Source organism: Jaculus jaculus, chromosome 19, assembly GCF_020740685.1.
Source record: "Jaculus jaculus isolate mJacJac1 chromosome 19, mJacJac1.mat.Y.cur, whole genome shotgun sequence".
NCBI lineage: Eukaryota > Metazoa > Chordata > Mammalia > Rodentia > Dipodidae > Jaculus > Jaculus jaculus.
The window spans coordinates 41,493,299-41,505,475 of NC_059120.1; the positions used below are offsets into that span (position 1 = coordinate 41,493,299).

The 12,177-nt window shown below is 49.9% G+C and overlaps 1 protein-coding gene across 1 annotated transcript in view; it reads left to right on the forward strand.

The window, feature by feature from the left end:
* The first annotated feature begins 5,929 nt into the window (after positions 1–5,929).
* Positions 5,930–12,177, forward strand: part of Tmigd3 (transmembrane and immunoglobulin domain containing 3) — a 32,816-nt gene continuing 26,568 nt past the window's right edge. The window contains exon 1 of the mRNA XM_045138679.1: positions 5,930–5,978. The gene's annotated coding sequence lies outside the window, so the exon portion shown is untranslated. The remainder of the gene's footprint in view (positions 5,979–12,177) is intronic.

Sequence of the window (12,177 nt, forward strand, 5' to 3'; positions counted from 1 at the left end):
TCTCTTGGTGCCACCTTTGCTTTCCCATAGAGGACAGCCCCCAGTGCAATGGATGCCCAGCACTATGTGTCTATAGCCTCTGGGAGTAAGGGTTAGTAGGTTCTGGCTGGGGCCTCCTCCTCCTCTGTCATCTGTTGAGAGATTTACAGTGTCTCCAGCTCCCATCAGAGATCACAGAGCCCCTGCCCTCTCTCAGTCTCATAGATGTCTCTCCACAGGGCTGAGGTCCTGCAGTGAACAGTTGCGGGAACTGGTACTGCTTTCCCACGGCCTAAGGAAACGCAGCGTGGTTCTGAGCAGGTGGGAGTTTTGGGTGAGTAGCATTTGTAAAATCCCGGAGGACAAGCCAGTCTGTGTTCCTCCACAGTACCCTCTACCTGTATGCACTGATCAGAACATTCTTTCCAGGCCAGAATCCCAGTCAAGAAGTAGGGCTTATGGGCTGGGGAAATGGCTTAGCGGTTAAGGCGTTTGCCTGCGAAGCCTAAGGACTCCAGTTCGATTCCCAAGGACCCACGTAAGCCAGATGCACAAGGGGTGCAGGCATCTGGAGTTCGTTTGCAGTGGCTGGAGGCCCTGGCTCACCTATTCTCTCTTTCTCTCTGCCTCTCTCTCTCTCTCAAATAAATAAAAGAAATAAAATATATTTTTTAAAAAAGAAGTAGGGCTCATCTTAGAGGTTCCTTCTGTACGCAAAGAGCTGGGGGTCAGCTCGTTTTCTGCAGTCTTCGGAATTTGGACTCATTCCTAGAAATGAAAAAAAACCAGCTCTCTCTCTCTCTCTCTCTCTCTCAATTTCTCTCTCTTTCTCGGCTTGGTCTCACTCTACCACTATAGCGCAAGCTGACCATGGACTTACAACAATCCCCCTTACCTCAGCCTCCTGAGTGTTGGGGTTAAAGGTGTACACCACCAGGACAGGTTAGAAAATCCGACTCTTAGAGTTGCACTTGGGTTACATTAAACCGCTTGAGGCAGTGCCTCACAGTGGTTAGGTGCGTGGGGCCTCATGTCCAGACTGGCTGTGCCTAGTGCTTCCAGAGCCACCTTGTGCACGCTACTTAAATTTGCTTATTTTCTGACCTGTCAAAGTAAATGCGAAGCTGGGTGTGGTGACATGCACGCCTTTGATTTCAGCTGAGGTGGGAGGGTTGTCAGGAGTTTGAGACTAGCCTAGGGCTACAGAGGAAGTTCCTGATCTGCCTGGGCTACAGCAAGACCCTACGAACAAACCATCCAGATATGATGAAGATGATTGCCACCATCACAGTCTTTGCACCAAGGATAGCATTCCAGGGTTAGTGAGAGAATGATGGGCTAGCATTATGCCAGGCCCAGCAAGAGCCAGGAGTTACTGCACAGGGGTGTCCCATGGGCTTCTGACTTTAAGGGGAGGCTTGCCTTGCCCTACAACTTTAAGAGAGAGCATGTGGTAGAGTGTGTGTTGATGTATGTGTGCGTGTGTGTTGTGTGCCGACACCAAAAGCCTGTGCACGCGTGCACCTTTGTGGGGTGGGGCTTGACTGTTTAATACTAGTTCAGACTTGCTTCTTTCTTACTAAATCTACTTCCTCTTTGGGTCCTTGCTGTGTGTGAAACAGGGGGGTTGGACTTTCTGTTTTCTAAGAGCTGCTTCAGATCCACCACTCAGATTTTAGCATCGCAAGGGATATTTCTAAGAAGGGTGCCTAGCCCCTTTGATTTGGTAAGACCCAGTGAGAAGTTGATGTCCCCTCAGTGAAAGGAGTGGGAGAGGGATGTGAGGTGATCCTCATAGGCCCTCCACCCAAACCTGCTGCCTCGCTGGAGGTTTCTGGAGCGGCCTCGCCCCGAGATGTCCGCCCCGTGGCTTCCCTGTGGCCCCTCCCGGCCAGCGGCTGCCCTTGCCTCCCTGCAGATGTTTCCAGTTTGCAGAGCGCATGGAGTTCACGCTGGTCATTTGTTCCATTTGCTCAGAAACAACAGCCAGCATTGTTTTCAGGAGATGAGAGTGCCAACTTCAGGATGACACAAAACGTCCCAGTCATGGGCGCTGGGCGAGGGTGAGGTCGAGGCCGGGAGGGAGCAGAGGCTGGACCATCTGCAGTGACCTTGGCTTCTTCTGTCCCTGCTGAAGTCATGCTTACTGAGCATGCACTGTCTGCCTGCCTCCCCTCTGGGAAGGCCCAGTGAAGTCAGTTGAGTCATCTTGGAGGGACAAGGTCAGGAAAATGTTCAATCTTGGAGGCCCAGGCCCGGGAGTGACTGGAGAGCCAGACTCTGAGGCTAAAGTCTCTAGTTGGAGGAAATTCCGTTTCTTCACTTCTTCAACAATCAAGACTAATTCTGGGGTTAGTGCAAGATTAGAGGGTGTCTGGTATTTTGGGTCAAGAGCGAATTCGAGTGATTATGATGCAAATGAAATTATGAGTCACAGCCAGGTGTGGTGACGCATGCCTTTTATCCCAGCCCTCAGGAGGCAGAGGCAGAGGTAGAGCCGTGAGTTGGAGGCCACCCTGAGACTACATAGTGAATTCCAGGTCAGCCTAGGCTAGAGCAAGACTGTACCTCAAAAAAAGAAAAAAAGAAAAAGAAATCATAAGCCGCGTGTGCTCTACGTTTTGTCAGGCAGCTGTTTTGGCAGGTGACTGCCACTGCTCACCCGCCTTCACACCCTGCCCAGGAGGTGGCCTTTTATAGCAATGACGAGTGCTGAGTGATGTGCCACGCCTCTTCAGAATGAGTGACAAGTGGGAAACAGAAACTATGATTATGGCTCTGAATAGTCAAGCTTTTGAGATCTGGCCCAAGGAAGGCTGCAAGTGGCCCCTGGGGGCCTACCACCAAGCCTGGAAACAGCCTGGGGTCAGACCCCAAGGTTGATTTTCCCCCCAGGCTCACGAGGGAGGTTGGGGCAGCTGAGGAGCTCAGGAAACCTGCCTTGCCAGGCTGACAGGCCACTCACTTCCTGGCAAGTAGTAGAGAGAGGAAGGCCTCGGTTTTTTTTTTTTTTTTTTTTTTCTTCTGTCTTTGGACACATCCAATGTCTGCAGCCAGGGGCACTGCTAGGGGATTTGGGACACAGAGTTCCACCAGCGAGAAACTAGAGATGGACCCTGAAGATACCCAGATCTAGCCAGTGCATTCTCTGAGCACGCAGGGAGAGCCAGTAGCTCAGGGTTCTGGGAAGGATGGTAGGCGTGGAAGGATTTTTCTGTTCGGCATTTACCAAACATCTCATGAGGAGCCCCTGGCTGGGTGCCAGAGAGGCCCAGACAGTAAAAGGTGGACACATAGTCCAAGTAACCGGCCGAGGCCCTGGTAGGGGAGACAGTGTCTTGCTCCAGCTGCCTGGTCTTTGTTACTTCACTCGGTCCTAACAGAACTACCTACCTCTCTCCTTTACCAAAGAGGAAGTGAAGACACGGAGAGGTTAGGCAATGTGGCCAAGGTTATCCACTTAGAAACCAGGCTCAAAACCAGAGAGATGTGGCATGTTCGCCTTCTGAATCACAGGGCTGGGTCTTGATGGTCATTTTGTCTCTGCGGCTTGTCTTCAGGCCATGCAAGTAGACTGGGATGGGCCTGATACCCAGAGTCAGAGGTACCCACGGGCACACTGTGCAGGATCCATAGGTGGCTGCAAGTGTATCACCGTGCTTTGGGTGCCATAGGTCTGGAAAGATGCTGCCTGCGTGCTGTGGTGTGAGTGATTGGCACTTAAGCCTTGGTGGTCAGGTAGACTGGTCAGAAGGAAGCACCAACTGTGCTTGGTTGGGGGCCCTGTGATGTTGAGCTGGGGGTTCAGAAAGATAGAGACCAGAGTGAGAATGAGGCCAGCGAGGGACCTGGCTGTGGGTTCCAGTTCTGACCTTGAACTAGCCACTCTGGGCATCAGTTTCCTCTCATTCTACACCCCACTTCAAATCCACTGTGTCCTAAAAACCCATTGTGAACACAGATCTGGGCAAGCTCAGTGATCAGGCTAAGCTGCCAGCTAAGGCCACAGGGAGCTTTGCGTCCTGAAGTAAGAAGAAGACAAGGAAAGGGACCGGGCAGGTGCGGGAGGGAGAGCAAGAGCAGAAAGAAGGGAGGGAGGTGTGTACCGGAAGAGGCGAACAGCGAAACGTGGTGGCGAATGTGTGTGACGGCATGCGCAAGGAGGCATTTGAGGTCGAAGATGAGACAGTGAGATGGAGTACAGGTGTTGGGGGTGCGGCTCAACTGGTAGAGTGCTTGCCTAGCAAATGCCTTAAGAGCCTTAAGTGCAATTCCCAGTACCACAGAAACCAGGGGTGACGCTGCATACTTGTAATCCTAGTACTGGGGAGATGGAGGTAGGAGGTTTGGAAGTTCAAAGTCACCCTTGGCTATATAATGAGTTCGTGGCCAGCCTAGGATACTTGAAACCCAGCCGAGAGATCGCAGGGGAGAAGAAAAGACGGAGGGAGGGAGAGCAAAAGGGAGAAAGAGTAGATGCGGGAAGCACAGATTGTTATGTAACCGGTTTCTGGTTTGTGATTGAATGAAAAAGATGTGAAAAAAAAAAAAACTAATTGTGTTTGAAAGAGGTCTTCTTTTATCCCTCCCAATTCCTCATTAAACACAGAGATGCAATAAGGACAGCTTTCTTGCAGGCAGGGAGAAGACAGACCTGAGGAAAGTGCAGCAAGTACCTTAAGCTACATCTTATGTCAGGTCTCCCGTATGCCAGGTACTATTTTAGGCTTCTTGTGCTTTTAGGATAAGGGGATGCTGGGAGGCAAAACAAAGCTGAATAAGGCATGATTTCCTAAGTTTACTAGCTCACTGGAGAAGCCATGTTAATTAATAGCTCCAAAATACGGTGTATACTCACTCAGAGGAAAAGAAGACATTGACTGTGCCTGGCAGTGACTTTGACCCTTCAAGGGAGTGAGTCAGGTGTACATAATTAAGAATTAATTCAGGGGCTGGAGAGATGTCTTAGCAGTAAAGGCACTTGCCTGCAAAACCTAAGGACTCAGGTTCAATCCTCTAGGTTCCACATAAGACAGATGCACAAGCTACTGCATATCATTTACAGTGACTAGAGGCTGTGACATGACCATTCTCTCTCTCATAAATAAAAAAAAAATACATATTTTATTTTTAAAGGTTAGTTTTTAAAAATATATTTTATTTATGTATGTACTTGAGAAAGAGAAAGAGGCAGAGAGAGAGGGAGAGAGAGAGAGAGAGAGAATGGCCCCACCAGCACCTCCAGCCACTGCAAATGAACTCCAGACACATATTCCCCCTTGTGCATCTGGCTTACATGGATCCTAGAGAGTTGAACCAGGATCCTTTGGCTTTGCAGGCAAACACCTTAACCACTAAGCCAAAACTCTCCAGCCCCCAAAAAATATTTTTTAGAAAGAATGAATTTGATCAGGGTGGGGCACTGGGAGGCAGAGGTAGGGGGATCACTATGAATTCAAAGCCACCTTGAGACTATATAGTGAAGGCCAGGTCCACCTGGGCTAGAGTAAGACCCTACCTCAGAAAAAAAAAGGTGCTGGGGAGTCACAGCATTTGTGCTTCAAGTGCTATCATCCTAGATAATGCTAAAACATTGACACTCCAAGTGCTATATTGAGAGTTTTTCCCCAAAGATTTACAATGAGAAGTATTTTCAATCCGCCCTTTTTTTTTTTTTTGCTCAGACTGATCATCTAGTAGACCACATGTGAGAGGAAAAAAAATCCTTACCTCTAAATGATTTGCGGGGGGGGGGGGGGGAGCGACACCAATCCCCGTGTGACAGACTGGAGTAGCGAATCGGCAGACGTGTTGGAGACGCGTGAGGTGTACTTCCAAAAAGCAGGCGAAGCTGCGCATGAGAGAAGAACAGGGAACAATGAAGCTAGAACGCCAAGAGTCAATAGTTGAGATGATGTACACAGATTTTCTGGGAGAAAGCCTAAGGACACAGCGCGATTCCTAAGACAGAAGCCCACCTCCAGGATGCCGATGAAAAAGTGAGTTATATGAAACTGAAGCTTTTCTACTAACTGGTTGGACACAGCAGGCTAGTTTATTAAGAAAATCAACCTCTAGCCAGGCGTGGTGGCACACGCCTTTAATCCCATCACTTGGGAGGCAGAGGTAGGAGGATCGCCGTGAGTTCAAAGCCACTCTGAGACTACATAGTGAATTCCAGGTCAGCCTGGGCTAGAGTGAAACCTTACGTTGGAAGAAAAATAAATAAATAAAAGGAACCTCTTTTCAAGCACTAAATTCCTCAGGGAAATCTGTCCTATGAAGCCTAATCGAAGGGATGTAGCAACAGATAGTGTCTTGAACTATCATGAAATACTGAGGACACTTTAACGAAAAGCAGAGGGAGCAGGGTTATCTGGCAAAGCATTTCAGCAGGGAATAAAGTAATGTGGTTTCACGATGTTGTCTGATCGTGGGTCAGGGAGGGTAGAGGAAGGGCTGGCTGACTGCCCCCCCACACACACACACACCTTGCAGGACGAGCTCAGCCGAGCATTGGCAGGTGTCAGACAGCAGAAAGTGAGGCAAAATACAATGCTGTCCCTAGCTGGCCCAGCCTATGGAGACAGTCATACCCACTAAGACACTGAAGAGTTCCTCTTCTTTTTAGCTGTGTGTGTGTGTGTGTGTGTTTTTCATGTGTGTGAGTGCGCGCATGTGTGTGCCATGGCACACATGTAGAGCTTAGAAGATAACTTCGGACGTCAGTCCTTGCCTTCCACCTTGTCTGAGGCCGGGGCTCTCATTTCCCACTGAGTTCACTAGGCCAGTCGGCCCGTGACAGTCTCCTCTCTCCGCCTCCCTTCTCGGTGCAGGGTCGCTGGATTACAGTGCTGGAGCTACAGCACCCGGCTTCTCCGCCTCCTCTTCCTCCTCCTCCTTCGTTTTTTCAAGGTAGGGTCTCACTCTACCCCACACTGACCTGGAATTCACTATGTGCTTCTAGGCTGTTGTCCTCGAACCCATAGCAACTCTCCCACCTCTGCCTCCCAAGTGCTGGGATTAAAGGCATGCGCCACCATGCCCGGCTTCTTTTTAAATGTGGGTCCTAGGGATCTAAACTCGGGTACTCACACTTGCCCAAGTGCTTTATGCACTGGGCCACCTCCCCAAACCAACACAGAGGAGTTTCTGCCCCTAGTGGCAGTTTGGGTTGAGCCTAATCGGCGTAGAACCATGTGTTTCTGTAATTCACTGGAAAGAGCCTGGGTTTGAAGCTGTGTGAGTCTGGGTTCAGAGCCTGGCTCTAGCTGAAAGTTACCCAATGCTCATCAAGCCTTTTAGTTTCCTCCTCTGTGGAATGCATTGAACTATACGCCCGCTAGCAGGCTTGGTGTAGAACTGTAAGTGATGTGTGCAAAACACCCGGCAAAGGCGCCTGGCATGGGCCAGTTCACAGTCCACCAGTGATAGTGCTTAGACCAAAACTGTGGAAGATTTCCCATGGAGCAGGAGGGGAGGACGCACGTCCTGAGCACAGTGCGGCTGGTTAGCAGCCTCATTCTGGGACGAGGAAGAGGCTGGGCTATGAAGGGGTACGCGGCATCCAGTCAAACCCTGGGCTCTGAAAGACAGGACGCTCTCTGGGAAAGGCCAGCAGAATGACTGGAGAGCCCCACGCCAATGGGAAGGGGAAGGTATTTGGGGGCTTGGGATATGCTAAAGGAAGGACCAAGGACACCCATATCTAACCATCTCAGTGAGGCCTGGGTCTTCCCTGTCCTCCTTGTAAAACCGGGAGACCAGGGCTAGTTCCTGGAGCTTCTCCTTAGCAGAATGGTCCTGAGCAGATCCCTTGCCTTCTGCCCTGGCTTCCTCCTGTGAGGTGAGACGAAGTGAACCTACTTTGTAAGGTTGTGGTATTCATACAGTGAGGTCGAGTATAAAGAGGCTTGCACACTATAAAGCAAAACACAAAATACTATTTTTCCCCCAGCAAATTTCTGGCTTATTAACTCAAGAGATTTAGTTAAGAATTTTAGACCAACAGCTCTATATCGTACCAATAATCGTGACGACTTTTTCCCATTTTCATTGGAACGTTCATGAGTTTGAAAGGAGACACTGCTTCTCAACCTCTGTGAGTGGAGAGGACTGGATTTGGTACTACTCTGGAACATTCTGTGGGATTGGATTGATGTAAGATGTTTGCCTACCCTTATCCCCTTGCTAGCCCTCACTTCTCGCACTGTCGGGGTACCAGAGGTGGCCTGCTGAGCAAGGCTTCACAAACCTCTTGTTTGCTTAGTGACAACCTCTGTTCTGTTTGGTGGTGGAAATGTGCTGCCATCTGGTGGCCGCTGATGAGCACAGTTCCTCAGCAAATGCCTTTGAAACAACTTGAAGGCGGATGAAAGAAGGCCTTACTTACGGAGTGCCTAGAATCTGGAAGGACCATAGTGCTGGCTACACCCTCCTCTGGATTCTCTGGGTGTGGACGCCTGACTCACTTGGTGTGGATGTGGGTCTGGTGGGTGGGGTGTGGACTCCAGTGAAAGTTCCCTTTCTCAGGGCAGGAGTTTCTGTAACTCAGGAGGATGGAAGCTGGGCCTGGCTTTCCACACTTGGCCTACCTGTCTCCCTCCCTCCTGCCCTGAGTGAGCCTGCATGTACTCAGACTCAAAGCCTGTGGCTAACACGTCCTGGCCACAGCTGGCGGGGCTTAGGTGGCTAGGCCTCAGAAGAGTCTGGGGGAAGTGGCTGCAGATCAGCTCTGGTAGGGAGCCTCTTTCTGGCTTGAAAGAACGTAGAGGATGGGGGGTGGTGGGAAGGGGTCAAGAACTGTCACCTTCAGAGGTGACTCCATGCGCTGGTTCCTTCTAAGAGTCTGCTGTTGGGTGGCAAGCATTAAGGTCTGTGAAACTCTTGGGCTTTGGAGGAATGGTGATAGTGCCAGGAGGAAGTGAGTGGAGTGATTGTGACCAGCGGGCAGGCAGCAGGAGAGCCAGTGAGAGCCCTGGGTGGCAGCCTCTGCCTTCCGGCTTTGACTCCTGATGGTGCTGGCGGCTTTGGACCAGCTGGGTTCTGGAGATCCCTTCCCTAAGCACCTGCTAGCGCCGCGCCTTGCTGTTATTGGGAAGTGACAGCTGAGATTTCTCTCTAGGCTTTTCTGAGAAGTTGCAAAAGACTGAGTGAGTCTTCCTTCTGGCCAGCCTCTCAGGATGTTGTGTAGTACCCTCAGTTACAACCTGTGACAGAACTCTGCCCAGTTGCACTGGCTCAGTGAGTTTCCAAGTCAAAAAAAAAAAAAAAGTGGGACAAGCAAGGCTTTTTCCAGGGCTCCGGCACTGTTCAGTTCGTGCTAAGGCTGCCCCTCCTACACGCTCGCCTCCCTGCAGGGGTCATGTTTCTCCAGTATAACTGAAAGTCACCAGGGCCCTCTTGTTAGGGGGGCAAATCTTCTGAACCACTGCTCACTTGCCATTTTTTTCATTGAGGACATTTTATTTTTGCACCCTGGTCCCACAAATGATTTTCTGTAGGCAAGTGCCTTAACCACTGAGCCATCTCTCTGGCCCTACAAGTGGTCAAGTGGTTTTCTAGATGGTGCAGAGTTCTACTGAGACTCAACGCCCCAACACACATCTGAAACTTCAGTCCTGTAGGGAACAGAGACTGGAGAATCGCTGGGGCTCACAAAAACTACAGCTCTTCGGGGCATGGTGACGCACGCCTTTAATCCCAGCACTCAGGAGGCAGAGGTAGGAGGATCACCCTGAGTTTGAGGTCACCCTGAAACTATATAGGGAATTCCAGGTCAGCCTGCTAGAGTGAAACCCTACCTAAAATAATAATAATAATAATAATAATAATAATAATAATAATAATAATAAATAATTAAAAACTACAGCTCTGTGTTCAGAGAGGAGCTAAGTCTCAAGGAGATATATGGATGAGCAGTGGAGGAAAGACACTCAACTCACGCCTCTGGCCTCTGCTTACACATCGGTGCACGTCTGCACACAGGTGTGTACATGACACACACACACATACACACACCGTCCCATATATACTGCACATGAAAAGAAAGCAAGAACTGAGATTCTAAAAGAGAACAAAGGGGGAAGAATCTGAAAGCACAACCTAGCCATGTTTGCAGAGCCACATGCCAGGCTTGTCCTTAACCGCATTACTGCACGTCCAGTGGAGTAGGCCCGCTGCTCCCCTCCCGCCTTCCCCTCAGCTTTCCGCTGTCACTACGCATGGGCTCCTCTGTCGTTTCGCCTTGTCAACGTAAGAGCTGCGCGTGGTCCAGCCAGAGCTCCCTGAACAGAGGACAAACGCTGTGCTGCCTACCGCCCTGTCGCCGGGCCCATTCTGTCCATACCCAGCCCCTCAGGCCAGGCTTGTCCCATAGACCTGCGGATGTCGGACTTCTCCAGGAAGCTTCCCTTCAGCTGTACAGTAGCCATAACATCCCGGCCGCGTGACCCACACAACCCAGAAAGGTCTTTTACTCTCATGAACTTAGTTGGTGCTATTGGGTGACTGGGGAAAGATGAGAATTTTTACAGTAATCAACCAAGATTCAGATGGCTTTTTGATAAGAAAGACTTTTATGCAGCCTGCTATCAACTGCTCTCAGAGACTCCTCCTCGAGCAGAGACAAAGCAGTTGCAATAGTAACATGTATGAGAGGCCATGTGGCAGGCTTTTCCAAGCACCGTGGGCGTAGCTACCATTAGAAGATGCTGGAACAGTGGAAATGTGGTAGGAGAGGGATGCTCCTCATGTCCAAGGAGTGCTGGGAGAGAAGCCGCAGGTGTGGGACAGGTGAGCCTGAGTCTGGTTAGACTTGGACCAACTTGGGATCCAGCAAGGCTCCAGGCACAGGCATGTCTCAAATGCTCCATTGAAAAGCTATGGCTGGAGGGCCGGAGAGATGGCTTAGCAGTTAAGACATTTGCCTGTGAAGCCTAAGGAGCCTAGTTTGATTATGTGGTACATGGTTCAACCCATGTTTATACAGGCCTCTCTCTTTCTCTCTCAAAATAAATATATTTTTTTAAAAAAATAAAAGCCTTGCCTAGAAAACACCAGATGTACACTATTGTTATAACTGCATTGTATTTCTGTCAGTATTGTGCTGAAAGTAACAATGACAGCCCATTCAGCCGGCTTCATAGGTCCACATGCTCCTCCCGGCTATCTGTCCAGCATGTCACCTCTGTAGGTGACGCTGAGAGCCAAATACCAATTGCATTCAGTGATGACGGCTGAGCAATTTTGGGGCAAGGGGCCTGATTCCTAGACAGAAAATACTCCAGTAGAAAGGGGGCTGGGCCTCAGGGCATGGGAGCAAGCAGGACTGTGTGCGCACAGCACCTCTCCTCTCTGCACGTCCGCTCATCCTGCTGGCCTGTTCTTCCTTAAGAAAGTTTGACACAGGCTGTTGTTTTGTGAGGATGGCTGATGCTTGGCATGGGCCACAAACGTGATGCTTACTGCGGTGCTGAACTTATTCTCCTGAGCAGGGGGTCTTTGCTTGTCCCCTGAACAATGGATCTCTGACTCAAAGGTTGGGTGCAGGTTGCGCTCAGGAGAGTCTCTGTGCACAGCTCAGTTCTCCGTGCTTGCTGCTAAGCATTTAGGGAGAGTAAGTTCTACAAAGATGAAGGAACTACTACCAAAGTCTTAACGTTGCTTTCTCTGCGTCTCTATCTTATTATTTATTTATTTATGGTGGGGGGAGAAAGAGAGAGAGAGGCAGATAGAGAACGGGCAAGCCAGGGCCTCCTAGCCCCTGTAAATGGAACGCTAGATGTATGCGCCACCTTGTGCATCTGGCTTTATGTGGGTATTGGGGAACTGAACCTAGGTCCTTTGGCTTTTCTGGCAAGCACCTTAACCGCTAAACCATCTTTCCAGCCCCTCTATCTATCTTTGTATCATAGGATCCTTGGGCTAAGCAAGCAAAGAATGAGAACACTATAGTCAGTGCTTCCAGGTCCTTTTCCACCCAGCCCACATTCTCATCTAATCCCTGCATGAATAATTTCTGATGCCTAATCTCAGTGTGTGGCTGGGGTGCAGCCCAGGGCCTTTTTTTGCACACTAGGTAGGTGCTTTACTGCTAAGCTACATTCCTAACCTCTCTGCCCCCTTTTAAGGACTTTTTATTTTGAGGTAGGGTCTTGTTCTATCCCAGGCTGACCTGGAATTCACTCTGTCATCTCA